The sequence below is a fragment of the Pan troglodytes genome, chromosome 22 (assembly GCF_028858775.2).
Source record: "Pan troglodytes isolate AG18354 chromosome 22, NHGRI_mPanTro3-v2.0_pri, whole genome shotgun sequence".
Lineage (NCBI taxonomy): Eukaryota > Metazoa > Chordata > Mammalia > Primates > Hominidae > Pan > Pan troglodytes.
In genome coordinates, this window is record NC_072420.2 from 20,158,307 (window position 1) to 20,181,093 (window position 22,787).

The following is a 22,787-nucleotide window of genomic DNA, read 5'->3' on the forward strand; positions in this document are numbered from 1 at the left end:
ATGGATAATAGGTAGTATCTAATTGTAGATTTTATTTGCATTTTCCTAATGTTTAGTGATGTTGAATATTTTTTCATGTGCTTATTGACCATTTGTCCTTCTTCATCTTCTTTGGAGAAATGTTTATTCAAGTCCTTTGCCCATTTCTGAATTTTGTTGTTTGAATTACGTGATTGAGTTTTGAGAGTTCTCTACATATTCTATATATTAACCCATTATCAGATGTATGATATGTAAATATTTTCTCCCATCCTATGGGTTGCCATTTTACTCTATTGATAGTGTCTGTTAAAGCACAAATTTATTAATTTTTATAATGTCCAACTGTCTATTTTTTATTTTGTTGCCTGCTCGTGTGTAGTCATATTTTAAAAGTCAATGCCAAATTTAATTTTGTGAAGCTTTGCACTACATTTTCTCCTGAAAAGTTTTATAGTTTCAGTCTTACATTTTAGTCTTTGACCATTTGAATTCATTTTTATATATGGTGTTACAAAAGGGTTCAACTTATCATTTTGCATGTAAACGTCCAGGTTTTCCCTGCACCATTTGTTGAAAACATTATTGTTGCTTTCATTGAATAGTGTTGGTACTCCCATCAATAATTATTTGACTGTATATGTAAATGTTTATTTCTAGGATCTCTACCTGTTTCATTGGTCTATATGTCTGCCTTTATGCCAGTACCATAACATTTTGATTACTGTAGCTTTGTAGTGAATTTTGAAATCAGGAAATATGAATCCTCCAGCTTTGTTCTTTTTCAATATTATTTTGACTGTTCAGTCTCTTGAGACTATGCAAAATAGGTCATTGGTATTTTGATAGGGATTGCATTAAATCTGCAGATCACTTTGGGTACTATAAACAGCTTACTATTAAATCTTTCAATCGATAAATACAAAACATGTTTTTATTTATTTATGTCTTCTTCAATGTCTTTTGGCATTCTCTTCCAGTTTTTATTGTACAAAACTTTCACCCTCTTGGTTAATGCCTAAGTGTTGTATTCTTTACATGCTAGTATACACTGAATTATTTTTATAATTTTCTTTTAAGAATGTGCTTTTTTCATGTAAAAATGAAACTTTTTTGGTGGTAACTGTATCTTGCTACTTTGCTGAATTCATGTATTACTTCTAATAGTTTTTTCTGAACTCTTTAGAGTTTTCTAGAGATAAGATCATATCATCTGCAAACAGATAATTTTATTTTGTTATTTCCAACTGGATGCCTTCATTTCTTTTTCTTGTGTGATTACTCTGACTAGAACTTCCTGTACTATGCTGAATAGAAGGGATAAAACTAGTCATGCTTGCCTTGTTCCTGATTTTAGAGGAAAAGCTTTCAGTCTTTCACCATTATGATGATCACTGTGGGTTTTTAAAAATATATGACTTTTATTATGCTGAGGTAGTTTTCTTCTATTCATAGTTTGTTGTTTTTATCATAAAAACAACAATTATGTCAAATGCTTTTCTGCATCAGTTGAAATGACCATGTGTGTGTTTTTTTCATACTTGGAATGTGGTGTATTACATTAATTATATATGATGAGTCATTATTGCATTCCAGAAACAAATCTCAAATTGTATAATACTTTGAATTTGAATTTTAGTACTTTCTTACATTGTATAGTACTTTGAATGAATGTGGTTCTGAGTTTGGTTGCTAGTGTTTTTACATCAATGTTCACATTAAACATTAGTCTGTTGTTTTCTTATAATGTCTTTGTCGGGTTTCAATAGCAGGCTAATGTGATTTCTTCTTTTATTTATTGATTGTTTAAGAATGTGTAGTTTATTCATTATTTTATCTCTGACAATCTCTGCTTCTAAATTAGCATGTTTAGACTATCTGCATTTAAAATGATTATGGCTTTAGTTAGATTAATATCTATAAAGTTTGTTAATGCCCTTAACAAATTAACAGAAGTTATTTTAAATGTCCTGCCTGATAATCCCAAAGTGTGTGTTTTATCTAAGTTTGGTTCTTAAGCTTGCTTTTTTAAAAAAAGAAATTAATATGTCTGCATTTGTCCATTCTCACATTGCTATAAGAACTGCCCAAGACTGGGTAATTTATAAAGCAAAGAGGTTTAATTGACTCACAGTTCCATATGACTATGGAGGCCTCAGGAAGCTTACAATCATGGCGGAAGGGAAGAAGAGGAATGCACCTTCCTCACAAGGTGGCAGGAGAGAGAATGACCAAAGAGGTAACTTATCAAACACTTATAAACCATCAGATCTTGTGAGAACTCACTCACTATTATGAGAACAGTATAGAGAAACCTACCGCATGATCCAATTACCTCCACCTGGTCTCTTCCTTGACAGGTAGTAATTATGGGAACTATAACTCAAGATGAGATTTGGGTGGGGACAGGAAGCCTAACCATATCAATACCTAACAATGTTTGGTTGAAAGCTGGACATGATGTATTAGGTAACAGTAACTGAGCTAAACAGGCTTTAATGGAAGGTTTTATGTTAGCCTGGCTTGGAGCTGGGCTGTATTTAATGTTGGCGTTATATGTACACAGATTTCAAATTCCTCTGGTGACCTTATTTTTGTCTCCCCTGTTGATTTTGGGATCCCTTAAGTACTAGTCTCATAAAGTCTGTGTCTTGCCGCTATTTCAGCTATAATCCACTGTTTTTCTACTGAGTCTTTACTGGCCTGGGGGTAAATTGTGGGGTAGAGAAAACAGTGTGTAATCTTATTATTAAATGTCATTCTTTTAATGTATCTATCTATTTTCCTCTGCTGTGACTTTCACAAGTGTTTCTTAGCTTTTCTTCTTCCTTTAGGTGAAACAGAAAATCTAAAGGATTTTAGACTGGAGAAATTACCTTTTCTTAAGGTGGAATAAGGCTCTAGTTAAATGGTTTCTCTGGGGAGTAAGCCTTTGTTATGGAGAAGACTTTGGGTGTATTTCAGAACTGTTTCTTTTCCCCTCTCTCTGCCAGAACCAATAGGAAATTATTCTCAGATATTTACTAGGGACTCTTGGAGAGATTGCCCATAAATATATATCCCACCCACCTGAAAACTGCAGCCCCTAGTTTATCATTCTTACACCAGTCCACACTTTGCATCTAGTAATTTGTTAATTTGTTCAAATTGTCAGAAGTGTTTGAACCAGAGGAACTCCATTTTATATAGGGGCTGGATAAAATGCAGCTGAGACCCACTTGGCTGCATTCCCAGAAGGTTAGGCATTCTAAGTCACAGGATGAGATAGGAGGTTGGCACAAGATGCAAGTCATTAAAGAGGCCCACGAAACCCACCAAAACCAAGGTGGTGATGAAAGTGACCTCTGGTTGTCCTCACTGCTCATTATATGCTAATTATAAGGCATTAGCATGCTAAAAGACATTCCCACCATCACCATGACAGTTTACAAATGCTGTGACAATGTCAGGAAGTTACTCTATGTGGTCTAAAAAGGGGATGAACCCTCAGTTCTGGGAATTGCCTTTCCCAGAAAACGCATGAATAATCCACCCCTTGTTTAGCATATAATCAAGAAATAACTATAAGTATAATTAGTTGAGCAGCCCACACCACTGCTCTGCCTATGGAGTGGCCGTTCCTTTATTCCTTTACGATTCTAATAAACTTGCTTTAACTTTATGGACTCACCTCCAATTCGTTCTTGCACAAGGTCCAAGAAGCAAGAACCCTCTCTTGGGGTCTTGAGTGGGACCCCTTTCTGGTGAAAAAGTTACCATTCATGTTTTCCTATCAGTGTAGAAAGACAGGGAGAGTCTCCAGGAACTATAAGAATGTAATCAACTTGAGCAATCAGCCTGTTTTATGGCTTTGCAGCCTGTTTTTATAACCACTCAATGAGTTCTTGCCCACTGCTCAGATGGAGCCAATTTATGAAGACAGGGGAATTGCCATAGAGAAAGAGTTTAATTCACACAGAGCCAGCTAAATGGAAGACCAGAGTTTTATTACTCAATTTATCTCTCCCAAAATTTGGAGACTGCGTTTTTTAAGGCTAACTTGGTGAGCAGTGGGCCAGGGAGTTGGGAGTGCTGATTGGTCAGGTAGGTGACAAAATCGAGAGGGTCAAAGTGGGTACTTTTTGCTGTCTTCTGTTCCTGGGTGGATTCACAGAACTGGTTGAGCTAGATTACAGGTCTGGGTGGTGCCAGCTGGCGCCTCAGAATGCAGGATCTAGAAAGTATCTTAAGCACCAATCTTAGATTTTACAGTAGTGATATTATTCCTGGGAACAATTGGGGATGTTCTGAATCTAGTGGTCTCTGGCTGCGTGACTCCTAAACCATAATTTCTTATCTTGTGGCTAAAGTGTTAGTCTTACAAAGGTAATCTGGTCACAGGCAAGAAGGGGGCTTGTTTGGGAAAGGGCTGTTACAGTCTGTTTCAAAGTCAAATTATAAACGAAGTTCTTCCCAAAGTTAGTTCAGCCTATGCCCAGGATAACAAGGCTGGTTGAGGGTTAGAGGTAAGATGGAGTCAGTTAGGTTAAATCTCTTTCACTGCCATAATTTTCTCACTGTAATAATTTTTTTAATGGCGGTTTCATTTTTCCCCAAACTCTGTGTAGAATGTGTTCACCTAATTGCCTGGAACAAGCTCCTAACAGATCCCAGCAAATTACAGATTAACCCAAGTAAACTTTTCCTATTATCATGCTAAAATCTCCACCCCGTGAAGAGCAACAGCTTCATTATCATAACATGCAACCTTTGTGTGCGCATAATGACTTACTGCATCTGCCCCACCGGGACCTCTCCTCTACATGCAATGATGCACCCTCTCCCCTCTAACTGCCCCATGAAACCCTCTTTCAGGGAGACACTGCCTTGGAGAATACACCCCATGCACTCCTTACTTGTAGAAAGTAGTAAAATTCCTATTGATTGAAACCTGCATTCTTGTGGAGAGTCATTTGTTACTCCAGGTAAATGAACTCCCTTTTTTTGGTAACATTTATTTAAGATTCTATGAGATTCTTCTCCTCGTAAGCAGATCTCAGCTCTGATTCTCTGCATGGGCACTTTTTTAAGGATTTCCAGATTTCAAGGTAACAATTTGCCCAACAACCTCAGCTCTTCAAGAACCACCATTGATTTTCAGTTTGTACAATCATTTCTTGTTAGAAGAATATAAGTGATGACTATTAAGCTCTTTAAAATTGCAGCTGAAGTTGGAAATCCACTAATACTGATTGGTTAAGTGTTAGCTTTTATCTTTCATAAAATTTGCTTCTGCCTCTGTGAATTTAATTTTTTCTATCTGACATTTTATCTTTCTTCTATTAATTTTTCAGTTACTTGATAAAAAAAGCTCTTGTAATTTAATTCCTTTTCACATCCACTTGTTGGCATTTGAAACATCCTTACATTAAATTCTCATGCTACTCCTCTTTTTCTTGCCCAGTGAGAGCCAGTTCAGCTTACACCTGTCAGGAAGCTTCCATTTCCACATTTAACCAATTTAACCATCTATGTTCTGCTTTTTTCTATCTGTTGAGCAGGTGCACTTCTGTGAGTTCCTTAACCCTACATTTCAGTCTTGCTTAGTGGGGGTCAAGGGTCTCAGCTCCTGCCATGGTGCCTGGCACCTGGTAACACAGTTGATGTTCAGCTGTTACAACATGAATAATCATCATCCAGCAGTAATTATTCACAAAAGTTTGTTAAAATAATATAACTTTATTATAATATGACTATTTTCCAAATTATTTTTGAGAATGAAGATGATAGGGAAAGGCAACTGTTAACCGAAAAATATAGGCCATTTAAAAGTCTCTTGTTTTTCGGGTGTCAACAAGTTCAATGTGCACACCGTGCTTTTGAACTATAAACCTGAGTAAAGTACAGGAAACATCTCATTCAATTCTCTCAATTTTGAGTTCACTCATTTTAGAGATAGAAAAGTGAGCCCCAAAGAAACAAAGCGAGTAGCACAGACTGCGCAATCCCATGATTTATAAACCAGTACTCTTTCATTCTATCACCTTGCCTTCTGACACCTCTGAATAATTTGCTAGTTCTAGACAGATAAATGGAGGCTATGAATTGCTGCAATTTTTAGTCAAGGCAGACTGGACCAATAACGTTACCAACAATATCCCCCACAGAATTATTTATTACAACTATTCTCTGTTTTGTTCTGCATCAGCAGGTCCATCTGGCAGTAAAGGATTGACCAGGTGTTCTGGGAAAAGTTGGCACACGAATGCCTTGAACACTGTGATGTGAGCAGGAGGGGGAGATATTTTCAATGAGAGAAAATTAGATTATTCTTGATACGTATACAGGTGCAAGACATTTTTAGGTGATAGCAATTATGAAACATCTTTTTGCTTTATTTGTAGAGGTTTTTTGGCTTGGTTTATAAAATCAGAATGAAGTATAAATATTCAAGGGAACTAGAGTGTCATCCCTATTAGTGTAGAGAATAAACAAAAATCTAGGTAGACATCCTTGAAAATTTGCAGTAAAATAAAAAAGGCATATCTCATCAAAACCATTTGTTATTCTAAAGAAAATAATAATAACAAAACCTCTCTCTTGATTAGTCTTGATTAGTTGGTACCTGACTCAGGGCTTTCAATCAGATGCTCAGAATATAGTTTACAAGTGATCTTTCCCTTACTAAATTGAATTTTGTGGCCTGAATTAGTTAATCCTTTTCCCAAAGTGAGCAATTTCCTGTGTATTTTAGCTTATCAAAGACAATGAATGTATTAAGAGGGCAGAATTCATTCTAATACTGCAGAACTTAGACTGAATAACAAATGTAGTACAAGTCCACTGAGGTTTCAAGCAGCCACTAAGAAGCTGTCACCAGGCAAAGAGAATGTTTCTTTGTGTAGTGAATCCCTACACATTAATGAGAAACCTCCATTGCTGGCACCCGCGGTCTGCAATGTCCTTGACTTTCATTATGTAAGAATTAATTCCATGGCAAAGGGCTTTTATCAAGCTTGAATGTGCATACAGGAGTCCCCCATTATTTGTGGAACATACGATTTTAGGCCCCCAGTGGATGCCTGAAACCACAGATGGTACCGAATCCTATATCCACTATGTTTTCTCCTATACATACAGACCTATGATAAAGTTTAATGTATGTTAGGCACAGTAAGATATTAAAACAATAATAATAAATTAGAACAATTATAACAACATACTGTAGTAAAGTTTTTTTTTTCTTTCCTTATTAAATCAAGAATTTTCATCCTTTCACTTAAAAGGGAGAAATTTACAGCTTCTCTTTGGCATATCCGAATTACCAGCATCATTGTTCTTGCTCTTTGGGGCCATTGTTAAGTAAAATAAGAGCTATTTGAACACAAGTGCTGTGATACCTCAACAATGGATCTGATAACTGAGAGGACTACCAATTAACTAAGGGGCAGGTGGGCGGCAGCTTAGAGAGCGTGGAGCTGCTGGACAAAGGAATATGAATCTTATCATTTCTGGGTAGAACATAGTTGGATGGTGCAAGATAGTATCACACTGCACAAAACAACATGCAACTTAAAACTTATTGCTTATTTCTGGAATTTTCCATTTAATATTTTTGAACTGAGGTTAACCCAAACCATGTGTAACTGAAACTGTAGAAATTGAAATCATGGATAAGAAGGAACTAATACTGTATGATATACTGTAAAATATCCAACCACACAATGTTTCTATACCGCTTTAAGACAGAAAAAAAATAATTTTCTAAGATTTGGTTAATTTTTATTTAACATTTATATTTATGTATTTTAACCTTTTCATCATAATCGCCTACATTTTCTTTAACCTGTTTCATTTTGAACATTACTTAGCGATTTTAGAAAAAACAACTAAAATGTTAAATCAAAATTGACGAATCTACTATTTAGAAACAACATTGACATTTATACCTTTCTTTTATATATGAACATATGTGTTCCTTCACATCTTTTCTAAATATGAATTTTATTATAACTTTTGTAACCTTTCTCCAACAAATTATTTGCTGTTTTTTAACTTTATTAACAGATAAAGATCTTAAACAGTAATTATCTTAAAAAACAAGAAAATATAAATTCAATTTAAAAAGCATCCAGATTACACTTATATATATTTCCATATGAGATAATTGAATAATTCCTTGGAATGAAAGATGTCAAGCTCTTAGCATCCATATTTCTTCAACATCTTCTCTCTTGACCTGCTAATTTTGTTGCCCAGACTATTTTAAATTTGATAGCAATCATAACACTATATTATCCAGTTATATTTCCATCAGGATTTATTCTTGTCTTTATATTTAAGTAAATTTAATAGTCATTACCAATAAATCACCAAGGCTTCTCCATCCTCAAGTTCTTTATATTATTTTTTAGATTGTTGAATTTAATTACCAAGAATTTTTCTTCAGAATTACTCATTTTATATTTTCTGACTCTTTTATATTACAGAATGTCAGCCAGTTGCTTTAATTCTTTTATGACTATTGAGATGGGTGTCATATTCTTGGATCACACTTCCTTTTTTTCAAGACTTGGCAATCACTGCTTTACTTATTTTCTGGCAAAGAATGTTTCTGTAGAGAAATCTAAAGACTAGCCTAATTTTACCCTTATAGCTGATGTTTTCTTACTACTTATGATCTAAAAAATTATTTACTTTAAAGTTCACTGGTTTTGGTGTATATAATATGAATCTCAATTTTGGCTTATCTTCATCAACTTTCTTGGTATGTGATATATCCTGAATTCTTAAAAACTTGTTCTGTATATTTTTCCTGTGAATTTAGTTTCTATATAATTTAAAAAAATTTTTTCCAAGGTATCTCTCTGAATATTATTTGTATTGTTTACTTCAGTGACATCAATTACCTTATGTTGCAACATTTGTTTTTTATATAAATAATATTCTGTATATTGATGTAATATTTTGACTTTCCGTCTATGTTCACTATGATTTCCGAAGCCTTTTCCTCATAACAGCAACTTGATTTTCCATTGCACTCATTCTATTTCTTTCAGTTTGTATCTTTCTGTCTTTCAGTTTGTTGACTTCTGTTACTATCTTTACATTACACATCTTTTAGGTAGTTATTTTGTGCTGTGATTTTATGTAAGTAATTTTATCATTAATTTCTTTAATAACTCAGTGATTTTAAGGAAGTTGTCTGTTGTTTGCTGTTTAGTTTGTTTTTGCTTCTGCTATTTTATGTAACGCATTTACTCATATTTTGTGATATTCCTTGTTTTTATAATCATGGATAGTATGAACAGCATTCTGTAGGTCCTATTTGTTTAATCATAGAGCAATCAAATTGTCTTTGACAGACATCCTAATTTAACTGATACTTCCAGTAGCTTGAGGATGTGTGGTTAGAGAGGTTAAAAGGCTGGCAAGCATTACAGGGGGCTCTTTTCTGTACTCTAAGTTGCCACTGGATGTACCCTCTCCCTTCTGCAGGTTTCTGTCACTCCCTCCATGAGGTATCCCTTGTACTCCCTTCTCAATCCAGTGACTGATTAAGTTAAATGACCAATGTGCAAATTGGAACTCCTTGAAAAAATAAATAAATCAAGATGTTTCAGAACTTGAAGTTAGAGTACAATGTATAATGGCCATAAGAAATTGAGAAATGCAAGTATATTAAAATTAAAGCCTTTTGTATATCCAAGACACTTTAATAAAAGTGAAAGCTGGCAGAAGTTACTTGTATTACAAATAATTAAGAGGATTCATATAGTTTTATAAAGACCTCAGAATTCAAAAATAAAAATGCTAAATATATGAATAGACTACTGGGGAGTGTAAATGAGCACATTCTTTACAGAATAGTCAATGCGTGTGGCTAACATACATATGAAGAGACGTCCAAAGTCATTGACATTGAAGGAAGCTGGAAGCAGGACTCTAATGCGATGTCATTTTATACCCATTCAATTGGCAAGTAAGAAGCCTGAAATGCAAAATGTCACAGCAGATAAAGATTGATTCATTCTCTCATGCACTTAGGGGAATAGAAAATAGGAACAAAAAATGAACAATCTCTTTGAGTATAAAATACAGCATTATTCTCTAGGGCTGGTAAATTCATATAATCTTTGAGACAGAGATGTAGTACAATGACTGTATTTTGACTGTAATAGGCACTCAGTTAAGGACTGTATATCCCAGCTCTCACTGTGGTAGGGAAAGCCATGTGACTTGTTTACTATTGGAATAAGAGCAACAGTGAATGTACTAGCTTGCCAGGGATGGCCACAAAATACCACAGACTGGGTGTCTGAAACATGAGAAATGTATTTTCTTATAGTTTTGGAGGCTAGAATTCCAAGATCAAGGCATCCCCAGTTCAGTTTCTCTTGAGGCCTGTCTCCTTGATTTACAGAAGCTATTTTGTCACTCTGTCTTGACACAGCCATTCTTCTCTATGTGTGCATGTCTGCTGTATCTTACACTTTATTATAAAGACTTCAGTCATATTGGATTAAGACCCCATCTTCATGACCTTGTTTTTATCTCCAAATATAGTTACTTTCTGAAATACTGAGATGTGGGACATCAATGTGTTAATTTTGTGGAAATATAATTCAGTTCATCCCAGTGCGGTACACCATTATTGAGCCAAGGTTTCTGGGAGATAGATGTGCTACCTTCATGTTCTCTTGAACTTCTGATAATCATATATATATATATACACACACACACACACACAATTATGTGGTACAAGAGGAAAGAAACCTTGATTTCTGAATTACTGAATGGAGATCAGGCACCTGCTTTGAACTGATACATAAGCAAGAAAGAGAGGTTTAATATATTTGAGTCATTTACATATTTTGGTCCATTTGTTAAGTTACCTTAATCTGTAATGAACATAATTTAAGCCTCATGAATATCACTCATGCACAAAATCAACTTTTACACTTAGTAACAGCAGATATAAAGAAGAATGTTCAGGCCGGGTGAGGTGGCTCACGCCTGTAATCCCAGCAGTTTGGGAGGCCGAGGCAGGCAGATCACGAGGTCAGGAGTTCGAGACCGGCCTGACCACATTGTGAAACCCTGCCTCTACTACAAAAATTAGTCAGGCGTGATGGCATGCGCTTGTAATCCCAGCTACTCAGGAGACTGAGGCAGGAGAATCACTTGAACCCAGGAGGCAGAGGTTGCACTGAGCCGAGATCATGCCACTGCACTCCAGCCTGGGCGACACAGCGAGACTCCATCTCAAAAAAAAAAAAAAAAAGAAGACTGTTCAGAGCAATATTACTCATGAGGGGAAAAAAACTAGAAACAGCCTAAATTCTCATCAATTTGAGAATGAATAAATAAATTGTTGACATTAAAATGATGAAATATTGCACAGTACTAAAAATACCAAATATACATACTTCAATCATGATAAATTGTAGAAATATAAAATTGAGAGAAAAATTTCACAGAAGGCTGCATACAATTTTCTACTGTTTTTATAAACATAAAATAAATAAAACATATTTTAAGTACGCATATATATATTTATATGTCATAAAATGATAAAGAATCTTGAGGCCATGATAAAAACATCAGCTTGGCCACCTGCTCTTCAGAAGAGGTAGGAGGGCCTGCTCAGGAAGTTGTATGGAGTGCTTATGTAGTATTGGTAATACTCTGTTTATTGTGTTTTGTAATGGGTTCTGTTTTATTCTTTCCAAGTTGCATATGTGAAATACATATATACAATATTTATTATAATATTATGTATTAAGCATTTTTATTTGAATAATTTTAAACATCTCCAAAATAATCATTTTGTCCCTTTTAAACATTGTAATAGTAAATTACAGTTGGCATGGCTATATTTGTTTAAGGTCTAATAAAATTTTTTTAAAAATCAAATTGTCATTAACAGGTTACTCAGTAAGATATCATATAATTTTGAAAATAATTTGGCCGGCCATGGTGGCTCACGCCTGTAATACCAGCACTTTGGGAGGCCAAGGCGGCGGATGGATCCCGAGGTCGGGAGATTGAGACCATCCTGGCTAACGCAGGGAAACCTCGTCTCTACCAAAAATACAAAAAATTAGCCGGGCGTGGTGGTGGACGCCTGTAGTCCCAGCTACCCCGGACGCTGAGGCAGGAGAATGGCGTGAACCCAGGACGTGGAGCTTGCAGTGAGCCGAGATCGCGCCACTGCACTCTAGCCTGAGTGACAGAGTGAGGCTCAGTCTCAAAAAAAAAAAAAAAAAAAAAAAAATTAAATAATTTCGATGAATATAATTTTGATCAAAATTAAGTTGCCAAAAATAACATTCAACTTCATCTTTATAGATGAAAGACTTTGAATTTAGGGTGGGATTCAAAAGTGGTAAGTAGTAAAAATAATTTTAGGTGAAAATAATATAAGTTGATAATTAAAAATACCATATCGTTGCACAGAGACTAGTTGTCTTTGCCAAGGACATCAGTTAACTATCAGATAAAGCTAAAATTCTTGTCCTTGTGATTTAGTGATTTTACAGGCAATGCTTATTGATTGAATAATAGTTAGCAGATTAAATGTTTATTATTTCTGACTTTCTAATAATTATAAAATCAGTTGCATATGGTGCATAATACTGGAAGGGAAAGCCATAAATACTAAATAATATACATATCTAACTGGCATTTCTATCTCTACTTGAGGTAAAAAGTATTAACGTGTTCAATAATATTTCTGTATTCCATTAAGAAATCATGATACATATGTACTTCTCTAAAGGATTAAAAATCAATTCCTGTGTAGAAAGGATCCTGTGATAATTGGGATTGAATTGCAAAGAATATCCTTATGATTTTATCTTGAAAGATTTTTCTAGAGTAGTGGTGTGCACTTTTATTAGTTTAATTACCTTGAAATCTTAAAGACAGAAGAATTTTTAAAGTTAGCCAAAATATGGGAGTTAAATATATTCATTATTTTTCAATTCTTCTTAAGGAGGTATGAAGGACAATTCAGGAATAAATATTTATAATGAGGATTGGCTTAAGAATGCTTGACCTCAGAACAGCACTTCCATTATCCTTTAAGAAAAGTGTCTACATTTCAAGATTAGATACTCTGATTAATTTAACATTTAATTTACAATATTGGGGTGTATATTTCCTAAGGAATTGATGAAAGAAGTTTCATTATTTCTTACAATTTTTTTATATTTTTGCATGTTTCTTAGTGTTTGTAGTCTCTAAAATGTACTTTTCAACATTGATATTTCTTGAACATTCTACCCTATTTTTCATCTATTTTTAATTTTCTCTGTTTTTCATTAGATTCATTTTGCCTTACCCTCTTCATTTTATCTTCCTTCTCTAAAATGCTAAAATAAAGAAAGGGAGAAACAGCTTTGTTGGGGCCATCGCTGCTATTTTATTTTCGATGGCAGGCATTATATCTTAGTGGAAATTGTGCAGTCTTTGATAAAACATACATCCGCTTACGGAATTGGATATGTTTTATACAAATTTCAACTTCAACTTCTTCATCTGTAAAACAGGGTAAATAATATCGAATTTGAGTTATTAAGGCAATAGAAAGAATATATTTAAAGCTCCTAGAACATATTCAATATTCAGTTAGTGGTAGCTATTATTGATTATATTATTGGTCTTGGTATCACTAAGGAGTATAGGAGATAAAATATATTATTAAATGTAGAATTAAAAGTTAGAGGTAAAAAAATGAGTGATATTCAGCATTGGGAGATTTTTATAATTTGGTAGTGATAGTGATAGGAAGCAGAGAAATTCCTGGGCAGACAGGGACAGGTGCCTGGTGAAACTCAACCTTCAAGCCAAGGAGAGTCTAAAGTGTAACACCAAACTACCAATCCTGGATAGAGTCTGTGGACCAGGGTGGAAACTTCCATTTCCATTTGGTGCAATCAGCCCCTCATTGGTTCTGGGCTAAGCCTTCACTTCAGCTCTCTATTGATTCTTTACACTCTTGTACCTCTTTCTGAATGGTGCTTTTTCCAAGCCTACCCACAAACCAATCAGCATACATTTCCCCTTTCTAAGCCCATAAAAACCACCTCGCAGCCAACAACTCACTTTCAAGTTCCCTGTTGCTCCTGAGAGCTTTCTTTCTGTCACTCAATAAAATTCTCCTCTGCCTTACTCACTCTCCAGTGTCTGCACACCTCATTCCTCTTGGTCGTGAGACAAGAACTCAGAACTTGCTGAAATGCAGAAGTGAAAGAGCAGTATCACTCCATCCTGCTGAACTATGGGAGTGAAGAAGCCACAGTAGGACTTTACTAGAAGTGAGGATTGGAGAACAGAATCTTTCCAAAAGGTAAGATTACCAGTGTCTCATTCTTAGAGAAGTTTTTAAATGAAACTACCTGATCTTGAAGCAAGAACATAGACTGAGTCGAACAACAGGGAAGATCAGTTGTGAAATCTCATACACTGCTGGGGCACCCAGACTCAATGCTGGTGTGCAGTGTCTGGTGATCATGAAGCGTATGTGTTGGGTTAGAAGAGAAACTAGCAGCTGGAGTCATTGACTATTAATGTAATTTCTGTTTTCAGAAAGTATTTCAGAACTGAGTCAGTTTCAGAAGCCCATCATTAATCCAATTCAGGAAGAAGAGAACAGAAACATTAAAAGGAAGACCGGTTCTAACTTAAATCCATGAAACCATAACTAATTTCTTATTTCAATTAAGATTTCTTAACAAAGGTTTTTGCATTTACATCTACCTGAATTTAATCTACATAAACTTCAGATTTCACCCTCCAACTGGTTGAAACATACATGTACTAAATTTAGTATTATCCTAAATAAGAACAAGTGTTTCTAAAGGCACAAGTTATTTATAGTGTATCCTTCTACCAACTACTTTGATAGAAAAGGAGATTGGAGGAGTTAATTATGTTTCATAAAAATAAAACATCCTAGTTCATAATATTTCACATGCATCTACAGGAGAGTGAGACCTGTCTTTGAGAATAGAAAAGATTATGATATTATTTCCATAATTATTTTCTAAATAAACTAAAGCTAAGATATACAAATTTAGAGAATATAAATTTTGACAGCACTTTCAAATTTTAGAGACATAAAATTATACAGATATGTTTTGAGACGTAATTAAACATACTATTAAATACAAATTATGATCACCATGTAAACATAAAAAGCACTAACAGAAATAATGCAAAAAAATAAAAATCTAGATACTAACATAATTTAGTAACTGAATGACCTTGAAAAGTAGAATAGTCATTAATTTAGACTAACTTGAATGATAGCTTTTTCTCCAATTACAAAGCCAATACATGCATATTGAATAGAAAGATAGTAACAAAATTCAAAAGATATGCTGTTTTTTTCCTACTAATAGTTTTATTCCTATATTTTTAAATTTTATTTGCAATTTACAGTTATGGATATATAATTGTTGTATGTACTTATGGGGTACATGTGACATTTTGATACAAGCATACCATGTGTAATGACCAAATTATGGTAACTGGGATATCTGTCACCTCAAGCAGTTATTATTTCTTTGTGTTAGAAACATTCCAACTCCACTATTTTAGTTATTTTGAAAGACACAATAAATTATTGTTAACTCTTAGTTTCCCTATTGTGCTACTGAACAGTGGGTCTTATCACTTTTAGCTATATTTTCGTACCCATTAACGAACCCCTCTCTGTCTCCCCCCACAACAGTACCCGTCTAAGCCTCTGGTAACCATTATTCTACTCTTTGTCTCTAAAAGTACAATTTTTTTAAAGTGTATGTTACATGAAATAAGCCAGGCACAGATAGACAAATATTACATATTCTCTCTAATATACGGGAACAAAAAATTATTTGTTTTTTAAGTTAACAGTGAAATATTTCAGAATGCAAATAGGTTTTGAGGAAAGTATTACTATACCCCAAGTGCCTCTGTGAAGCTGAAGAAACAAATCTAACAAAAATGATTGAAGTCTTTTCTCTCCTCTCCCAAATCTCTCTCCTTCTCCCACATAGTTAAACACTAAACAGAATTTGGTTTTCATTGTTTATGTGCCTTTTCTATACTTTCGCTGTGTAGTATTATATGGTTATGCTAAAACTATTCTTTTGCAACCTATTTTTTATGCTTAACATTGTGTTTGAGATTTATCCAAGTCAACTTTTTTATTCCAGATTCTTTATTTCAACTGTTGTATCACATTTTATTTATATAAATATACTACAATTTATCTATGCAAATATTAATTTGAATCTCTTTTTATTTAAAATTTCAATTTAAAATGTGAATAGGAATTCTTCACAAATAGCACTGTAATGGTTATTTAACATTTTACAATGTGAACATAATATAAGATGCCTAATGATTCTCCATTATTAGATATTTGGGTTAACATACTCTCTCCACTTCTCCCAAGAATTTAGAATATTATATAGTGCATAATAGATGCTTAGTAAAAACATTTATTTTCAAAGAATAACTTTCTAGGTTTTCATTGTTATAATTAATAATTCAAATAAACTATACATTACTTTTCATGTGATTATCTGACAATTTTTATGCTATATTAGAGAGAAGGTTGTTGTAGGAAAAAATATACAATTATGTAATTTTCTTTCCTGTTCTTACACTTTAGAGGTAGAATTTGGGAATTACATCAGCTCTGCTTAGCCCAAAACTTTGGAAAAGAGAAATTGGCTGCTGACCGTTGGCCTACCTCATCCTTTAACAAATGCTTGATAAACAACCTTTGCTCAAAGGTGTCACTCTGTCACTCTGAAGAGCACGTGTAAGATTAAATTTCCATTGGAAAAGATGAAAGCTCTTTGCCACATTTACAGTGGGCTCAGATCTTTCTATTTTAGCAGGAAACAAACAAGTGCCAAACTATGCTGACTTTTAAAAAATTAATCAAATGATGTTCAAATCTAATTTGTAAGAACACTTCCCTTCTCCCATGGGGCTTAATAAAAACACTTTTATTTTCTCCTAGGGTGGTGGGAGGGGTTGTTGTAAATAATTACTTTTATTTATCCTGAATTGATTCTTGTAAGGAATAAAAGTCACTTCCAAAGGAAAGAGTTAAGAGCCATTATTGCCCAGATGAGCCCAACATCTTACAATGTGGACAATTTTCAAGCACGAATTACCAATGTGAATTTGCCTGGAGCAACCTGCATCTCTCTCTCTGCGGTCCCCACCCCTCATATTTATTTCTTACAATAAGTGACAGCTGGCTGAGTGTAGCAGATATCTAGGCAAAGTAAGATAACTCAAATGAAGAAAACGTTTGTCTATTGTCAGTGTTCTGTTAACCATTTTAACTAACTTTCATCCTAGCCTTTATCTTATTTGACCTTAGGACACTGTGACCTCATTGGATTCCTTCTCTATTTTTTCATATATAAAAAGAATAAGTTGAATATTTTCTATACTTGATTATTACAATTCCATCTTCGTCAAGTAGACCTTGAAATGACCCCAGTAATTCCCACCCTCTGGTGTTCACTTCCTGCATTATCTTCTCCCTTTGAATGTTAATTGTTTCTCATCAATGAGATACGGTAAAGATGAAGAAATTTTGGAGATGTAATTAAGATCCCAATTAAGTTGCTTTTGAGTTAATCAAAAGGGAGATTAATCTAGGTGGGTCTGGTTTTACTGATAAAAGAACTCAAAGCGAAAATGGATCATCCCTGAAGTAAGAGTTTCTCTCCCTCTCTCTATCCCTTTCTCTCTCTCTCTATTGCTAGTTTTGAAGAAGCTTCCATGTTGTGAGAGAGCATACGGAGGGGGCCACGTGGCAAGGAACTGTAGTGGCCACTGAGTACTGAGTGCTGAGTGCTGAACATAGAACCTCAGGGCAACAGTTGCAAAGACATGAATTCCACCAACAACATGAAGGCCTTGGAAATGGATTATTCTCTAGTCCAGGCTCTGATCACCACAGCCCCAGCCAACACCTGAATTTCAGCCTTGTGAGACCCTGGAGTAGAGAACTTAGCTAGGATATGCCTGACTTCTGCCCTACAGAAACAAAGACGTAATAAATGTGTGCTATTTTAAGCTTCAAGTTTGTGATGATTTACTGCACAGTATAGAAAACTAATACAATATTACTTTTCTTTCTGCAACATATGTTTCCATTAGTCTAACTTCCATCTTGATTCAACAGATATTTTTTGAATTCTTATGCCAAGTGCTGTTAAGAATTTATCTCACAATCATATAGGTCAGTAAATAGCAGCGACCAGATGGGAGTTCAGGCCCTTTTAGTCATTGCTCAGTGATCATTCCCTTACAATAAACATCTGTGGATGCACTAATCCAAATATCAAGTGTGTGACTGCCACAAATATTTGAGTTATAAGATGTTAGAAATGTTTCATATATATATGCCAAATTTGGAACTGTATTGATACTTACGGAATGCTATGCTAGGAAAAGAGGTTAAGTGAGCCATTCTTTTTGTAAATAGTCATCAATATTTACAGAATACCTATGTTCAATTTTTGTTTTGCCTGAAGGTCAAAAAAGAAGTGAGGATCATATGGGAAATATACCTTCTTAAGAAAAAAGACTATGATCTCCATTCACAAAACTACTAATATATCTATGAGCTCTGCTTCATAATATTTCTGGATTTTATAATTAAACTTTCCTATGAATTTTCTAGGTTATTTTTGTGAATTTTCTGAGATATATTTCAAATTTTGATGGGGAAGCTTAAATAAGTTGGTTTTTCAGTCAAAATTATTATAATACAGCTAGAAAACAATTTGAACTATATTAATGGAGCTGCAATAAAATTAATTGAAAATTTTATGGACAATAAAAGCATAAGTGGAAATTTAAAACTAGATTTTGTTTCAATATAATAGCTTTTTAGAAATCTATAATGTTATAATAAAATATTGTAAAATGAATGATTTGGACACAATTTCCTACTTGATAGGATCTAAAACTTGTGTGGAGTTGAATAAAAAAGTACATTATAGATTTCCTTTGCTTTAATTTCATTGAGAACTACATTGTAGACTGCAATAAAACAAAGGTCAGATTCAGAGAAAATTGCATTTTACTAGTGGTAGCAGCAAAAATATGAACCAGAATTTACTACAGTTTTATGAGTTTTTATTAATATCAGTGATAGCACTGAGAAACAATGATACTAATTGAATTACTTATTTTTCCTATACTTGAAGTTTTAGAATAAATGAGATTATTCCAGGAGTTTAAGTTTTTATTTATTTCGCTGAAGATACTAAAATCTGTTTCATTAATTAATAAATTAGCCTATATGTTCTGTTATTAATGATGTTGGTAGCTGAAATATTTTGTTTATTAATGGATATATCTTTTATAATGACTTCTGCAAAACAAAGCAAATGCATCGCTTATGTTCCATTTTCACCATGTAGATTGCATTGTAATTTAATATCAGCATTGCCATAAAAACTTAATTGGTCACAAGACCTGAGTAAACTGGAAAATAATGGCATTTTCACCAGGATGTTTTTGAGACTGTTCTAATATAGTGAAAGCAAGCAAAAATTGAAGTAAAACTGTCAATCAGTAGTTTTCTTTTTTTTTTTTTTTTTGAGAGGGAGTCTCGCTCTGTCGCCCAGGCTGGAGTGCAGTGGCGCAGTCTCGGCTCACTGCAAGCTCCGCCTCCCGGGTTCACGCCATTCTCCTGCCTCAGCCTCCCGAGTAGCTGGGATTACAGGCACCCGCCACCACGCCCGGCTAATTTTTTGTATTTTTAGTAGAGACCGGGTTTCACATGTTAGCCAGGATGGTCTCGATCTCCTGACCTTGTGATCCGCCCGCCTTGGCCTCCCAAAGTGCTGGGATTACAGGCGTGAGCCACCGCGCCTGGCCAGTCAGTAGTTTTCTTTAAAATGCCTTTGCTGAATGACTTTATAAATGGAGTGAACTAGGTTTCAACAACTTTTGTTTCTCTAACAGCATGTAATGTTTTATCATTATCATTTTGTAGTTGATGTTTTTGGGATAAAAATTCCACATATTTTTAGAATTAAGTGTATGTATCTTAAATCTTGTAATTATTTTGAGAATAGGAGACAAAAAAATTGAAGAAATTCTATCACTAATAATAGTGAGCAAAACTGGTAAGCTTATACAAAGAAGATCATTTGTTATGCAATAGACAATTTTTAATTTTTTTTTAGTTGCTTGCTATTTTTTCCCCATCTATAAGCCTTCTTGAGGTCAGAACGATAGTTTATTGCTCTTTATCTTTTTGGCAATTAGGGAACTATCTGACTTGAATTTTGATTAGAATTGAACCAGGTTTTCTGTTTTTGTTTTATAGGAGACAAGTTCTTGCTCTATTGCCCAGGCTGGAGTACAGTGGTATGATCATAGTTCACTGTAACCCTAAACTCTTGGGCTAAGTTTTTAAATTTTTAAAATGCATGGCTAAGTTTTTAATTTTTTGTAGAGATGAGGTCTTGCTATTTGTCCCAGGCTTGCCTTAAACTCTTTGTCTCAAGTAATCCTCCCACCTAGGCCACCCAAAGTGCTGGGAATATAGGTCTGAGCCACTGCTCCCAGCCTAAACTGGGTTGTTAATAAAATTCCTGAAAAAAAATGAATCAAATTTTCATCAGGACAGTGAAATTAACAAATTTATCATAATCTTTGCCAAATTAAAAATAATAGGACTTATATTGGGGGCCAAGGTCATCTACTTTATAGTGCTTGAGTATTTTTTGTGCTTATGGCCTCTCTATATACGGAGGAAGCATATTTTCTTAAATTTATTAAGTTCTTCTCTATGGTACATAACAATCTTCATTATTCTAAAGTTTTATTTTTCTGAATCCTAAAAGATTGAGTCTCCTAAACAAATCATTAACTATTTGCATATTTACCCAACCAAGGCGATCTGAGCTGCCAGCTCAGTAGTAACATATTCTCTAGGCTCCAGTGAGCGGGATCCAATGGTAATGGCAGAGTAATCTAAATTTCAGATTTGGCATACGAGATACATACATTAACCCTTCAAATAACTGCCAAAGTCATAGGCAAAACTATGACCTATGCCAGCCTCTACCATTTCTAAAATGGTATGACAAAACCATACCTACCCAAGTGTTTTATGAAAAATAAAATAAGACACTGGTCACAACATTATAAGAAATTTAAACTGCATTGTTTAACTTAATAATATTTTATTATGATGATGCAGATTAGCAATGAATGTAATACGCATATAAGCAATTAAGAATCAGTTATAGAGTTAACAATTATGTGATTATGATGTTAACCTATATCAATTAGCTAGTCCATTTAAAAACATATTTGCAGATTTTCATATATTTTACTTAACCTTAAAAGTCATGGTTAGAGATAATTTCCCCAAATTATTGAATTATCTAATCAATGTGATATTCTCCAATATTTGGTAGAAAAAACACTACTGGTGGTCTTCAGGGTTTAGCTATCTTATTCTTGCCTAGAATTTTAAAGATATAATTAGTCATATAAATAAAATGTTTTGATTTTCTTTTGTATACATAAGCAGTGACTGTAGGATATCAAAAGCAGGTATGTAAAAGCAATTGTTAATATTTCCTAATATTATGGATATTGATTATAATGTCACCACTACAGGGTTTTACTTCATTGGAAATTAATAGATTGTGAAATATAAAGATTACTTATCATTCTGAATTCAGTGTGCATCAGAATGACTGTTTTAGTAAGACATTCTTTTAAAATAAATCAGGAGGTGAATCTTTTGGTGATGTTGAAGAAAAATTATTTAATTATACTTGTTAAAGCACAGAAAGGAAGACTTTATTCAGGACCATCATGATGTAGGCACCATTGCAATGGGATTTTGCGGTTGGGGAGAGATTGGGCTCAACTCTGAATACAGCATGAGAAAATGAGAATTTATAGCCAAGGAGCAGGGTGGGGATCAGTGGATAGAAAGTTACTAAGAGGAAACATCAGGGGTAAGATGGAATGTAACTAAACCGACCTAACAGTATTTTTGCTGAAGACAGGCCAGAACAATCAGATATCAGCTGGGGAATTGAAGAGAATGAGGAACCCAGTCAGATCATGAGGGTGATCAGATATTAAAGGTGAGGGCTGATGCTTGTTAAACTGACTTGTAATTTTGCTAAAACAAGATTTTACAAGAAAGTGCATAGATGGTGCTAAGAGATGGTTCTGCAGCATGACTAATGTTTGGTCACGCAGAGTCTTTGTTAGTGGCAAATTCTCAGAGAAATATGTTTAGCGTTACTGTTATTTGAAAAGGGTGATGGCTAAAAGGCTTGTTGGATGAGGCAATTTTCAGTGGTCCTTGAGCATCCTAGCAGTAACTGTGCAGTAACTGTGTTACACTGCAAGGTTTGTCTGTCTCCTGAAACTGACCAGTCTCTGCATTTAGTCACATAGGTGATGAAGTATTCAAAGCGACCGAAGTATAAATACCTTATAATTGCTCCTCCCTTCGTACTGGCTTGCTTGTTGCTTGTGAAAATATTTGTTGCTTGCTATGATGCTTGGTCCTTGCTCAAAAAGTGCTAGGCCTTGGAACTGCATTTCTCACCTGCAACACAGCCCACTGTATGCCTAATATCCATCTGGGCTGGTGGTATCTCCTTGGAGACATGGAGGTAGGGTCTTTGCTTATGCTCCTGATGTACACAGTTCTTTGAATAATAAACTATCTGGCCCTGGTCCATTGAGTTTCATTGTCCACTTTCCACGGAATAACCATGCTTTTATAGCAAGCCAACCTGCTTTCATGCCTAGTT

At 34.5% G+C, this 22,787-nt stretch overlaps 1 long non-coding RNA gene across 1 annotated transcript in view; it reads left to right on the forward strand.

Annotated features, from left to right (window-relative positions):
- Positions 1–14,065: 14,065 nt before the first annotated feature.
- LOC107970185 (uncharacterized) overlaps positions 14,066–22,787 on the forward strand; it is a 35,375-nt gene continuing 26,653 nt past the window's right edge. The window contains exon 1 of the long non-coding RNA XR_001712562.4: positions 14,066–14,311. This is a non-coding gene — a long non-coding RNA (uncharacterized LOC107970185). The remainder of the gene's footprint in view (positions 14,312–22,787) is intronic.